Source organism: Grammomys surdaster, unplaced genomic scaffold, assembly GCF_004785775.1.
Source record: "Grammomys surdaster isolate TR1022 unplaced genomic scaffold, NIH_TR_1.0 146, whole genome shotgun sequence".
NCBI classification, from domain to species: domain Eukaryota; kingdom Metazoa; phylum Chordata; class Mammalia; order Rodentia; family Muridae; genus Grammomys; species Grammomys surdaster.
Genome location: NW_021604604.1, coordinates 2,814,218 through 2,817,999, shown reverse-complemented (window position 1 = coordinate 2,817,999; position 3,782 = coordinate 2,814,218).

Here is a 3,782-nt window from a genome sequence, read left to right as displayed (position 1 = left end):
TCTCTCTCTCTCTCTCTCTCTCTCTCTCTCTCTCTCTCTCTCTCTCTCTCTCTCCTAGTTCTCTCCCTGCCATCCCTATCCATGAACTCCTTTTCCCTAAATGTCTCTTTCCTAGATCATGACTTTATGGTTTGTTTTGTGACCCATTGATTTTATTCAAGGCCATCCGCATGACCGTCGCATCTGTCTTTGAGCTTTTAAAGAGATACTATGATCAAGGCAACTCTTATAAAGCAAAGCATTTAATTGAGGCTGGCTTACCGTTTCAGAGGTTTAGTTTATTATCATCATAGTAGGAAGCATGGCAGTGTGCAGGAAGACATGGTGCAGGAGAGTAGCTGAGAGTTCCACATCTTAATATTCCGGCACCAAGGGCATACGGGGTGTAGCTTGAGCATTGAAGACCTCAAAACCCAGACTCCACAGTGGATCGCTTTCTCTAATAAGGCCACACCCCCTCCAATAAGACTCCTCCTAATAGTCCTACTCCCTATGGTCAAGCATCCAAACGTATGAATCTATGGGGGCACACCACATATTGGAATTATGCACTGAAGCCTGGTGGGGCCACTGCTGTGCACAAACCAAAGGGAATGACCTCCCCTGCAAATCTATCAGAGACAAATAGTCTCAGCAGTCAGTGGTGGGGCTCCCCAAAGCTACCATCCATGCCTGATTGCTGACAGGACCATTCATGTACATCCCCATTGTAGGTACCTGCACCTGCTCTGAGTTCATGATTGCCATGGTTTTACCCATTGATGGCATTTTGCAGCCCCTTTACTTTTCTTTTGGCTTTTGGATTTTTATGTCCCACTTCTAAAAAGTCCCTTGAGCCTTACAGGGAATGGCAGAGATGTTCTGTCTAGAGCACAGCTCTTATCTGCCACTTTGTCTCATCATCTTGTGCAGCCATGAGTCACAGTAAACAGTCACCACTGTTCACTGGGAAGAATGTTCTCTGGAAAAGGCTCAGGGCAGCATTTGTTTGGCAGTTTGTGGGGCCCAGAGGAAGGAGCCCTCTGGGAGAAAAAAGGAGGAGACCCTATCTGGTATCATAGGGGCTTGCTTTTATTCTTAAATTCAAATAATTTTGGATAAAAATATATTTCCAAATGCATCTAGTGACTTAAATACAGTCTATTCATGCCCCCAACTTGACACTTGTTGGAATAACAGGCCACATGTGATACAGTGTGCATTGTCTTGTTGGTGAATTAAATTCTCACACTCAATAAAAACAACGACAAGAAAACTGAGAGTCAAAGAATGTTAAGTGTCTTAGTCACATTGGGCTAAAGCCAGGATTTGATCTTAGGTTTTGTAACAAGAAGCCTTGAATGATACAGAACAGAAATTCAAATGAGGAGTTGGCAGGATGGCTCAGCAGGTAAAGATGCTTGCTACCAAGTCTGATGGCCTGATTTTGATTCCTGGAACCCACACAATGAGAAAAGAAGCTGACTCCTGGAAGTTGTCCTCTGGCTTCCAAATGTGGCATGTAACCCCTCCCCCAATAGTAAAGAAATCCAAATTAGTGTCAACAAAGAGATAACATACTCTACACATTCTAGTTTATGAGAGCAGGCTCTGGCCTTGATTCTTTCTTTTTTGTCTATTAGGTAACTTATTTTATTGGATATCTTTGCTTGTAGAACCAAGCCTTACACCTAGGAGATTTTACTTATTTACTTATAAGAGAAATTCTGACTATGTGGGTCATGACCCCTTTGGGGTTCAAATGACCCGTTCACAGGGATCATCAAAGACCTTTGGAAAAACACATATATTAACATTACAATGCATAACTGTAGTGACGTCATCTGACATTCTTATTTTCTAGGGGAGATCAGACTTACTATGGATTGAGAACAATAAAACCCCAAATAAACAGTGGCCATGAACCAGCCTGGGGATCTTCCAGAGAGATGGACCCTTCCATCTTGTTAGCCAGTGTTGGGTTCCAGATGTCTGGCTGGACCCTGATATAGGCATCCAGGTGTTCTCAATAAGAGGCTGACTCTGAACTTGCTGAGGCATCTTGAAGCCTCAGGCCAGATGCTAAGAATCCTGGCTCCCATAGTGCAGGTCATGTTCACCAGCTACCGCTCTGCTCTAAGTGGTCCTACAACAGGGCCTGAGCTGTGAACCACCTCTCCCCAGGTGGATGAGAGTGTGGCTGTATACCTCTTATATTTTGGGTTGTGAGCCTAGCCTTTAACGGCTGAATCATCTCTCCAGCCCTGCTGTGTAGTTCAATGAATGGAAAGCATATGTTCCTGTGTCTGAATATGTATTCCTTCTAGTCCTCTTTTATGTAAACACCAATGAAATATTAAAGTGTTCAAGTACGGTCCACCATGCTTTTTCCCCTCTGATAGTATTCATTTCCATGTCATGCAATGCTCGCACTTGCTTCCAAACATGACAATACAAAGCAAATGGTTTCAAAATGTCTGGCCCTGAATCCTGACTCTAACTTTTCCTTTTCCCCTTGATTCATGTATGTTGGGCTCATCCTCATCCTGCTTGTAGTACAGGCAAGAAGATATCTCAAGGTAAACAGGCATCATGAGCCAATTTGGGCAGGCTGGTTCACACAGCTGTTCTTAACATAGTCTCTGATTATCACAATGCTAACCTTAAGTTGTTATTGGGAATAGAACTGGTCCACCCTGCTAACCATGGCAGCTCCAATGCTTATCTCCAAGTGTGCCATGCCCCAAAGCACTGGAGCGGTTTCTCCCTGCAATGGCCCTGTGCCACTGTGCTCCCTGATGATGAGTCTGCCTTCCTACACTTTCTCTACTCACGCCATCTCTGTAACTGTCTTTTTCCAGTTATTACTGAGCTTCTTGCCAGCAGTGTTGTCATTGCTTCTCTGGTTATTTAATTATCTGCTGGTAAGCAGTTGGGTCCTGAGAACATGGAAAACAGTCTCTTATTAGAGATTTATATAAAATATTAAAATTAGCCTAATAGTAATGGCACATTGGTGTGTCCTGAGAAAAAGAGCATCTTGAGTCTTAATTCGTGCAGCTGGCGGCTCCACTCTGCTGCTCTCGTTTGTTTTTGCACATTTATTGGTTCATTCTCAAGTCTCCTGCAAGTCTAGAATGAGTCATTTCAGTTATATTTAAAGTTATGCAAAATAATGTATAATACGCCTATGTGTTTCAATGCTATTATGAACCAGCAGAATTTGAATTTTTCACATTGATTTTTTTTAAGAGATCCTTGCTAAGAAATGCTTATTCTTAGATATGCTAGTTTTGCAGTTTGCTAACTTTTAAAAAAATATTCAACTGCAAATGCAAAATGAGTATATTGGCAAGCTTAAGCTTTGACGACTGTTATATTTTATATAGGAATTGAAAATTTCTATGTATTTTTTAAAAATGGAAGCCTCCTATTATTTAAAGTTAAAACTTTGCTATTTCTGCTTGCCATTCTGTTTCGATTACTTTTGACTTTTCCTTTTGGAATGTTTTACTTGTATTGAATAAACAAAGAATTTTCTACATTTCTTAGACTTTACTTTCAAATAATGCATTTGTCTATTCTTTGTCCTTCTCAAAGATTTTATCTTTAACTATATGAACATATGTGTGTTTCTCTGTGGGTGTGCACACATGAGTACAGTTGTCTTTAGAGGCCATAAGAGGGGGTCAAAGACTCAGAGTTACAGGTAGTTGACAACCATCTGTCCCAGGTACAGGGAACTAAACTCAAATCCTCTGCCCCAGCAGTATCACTCTTAAATGCTGAGTCAGCTGTCCAGC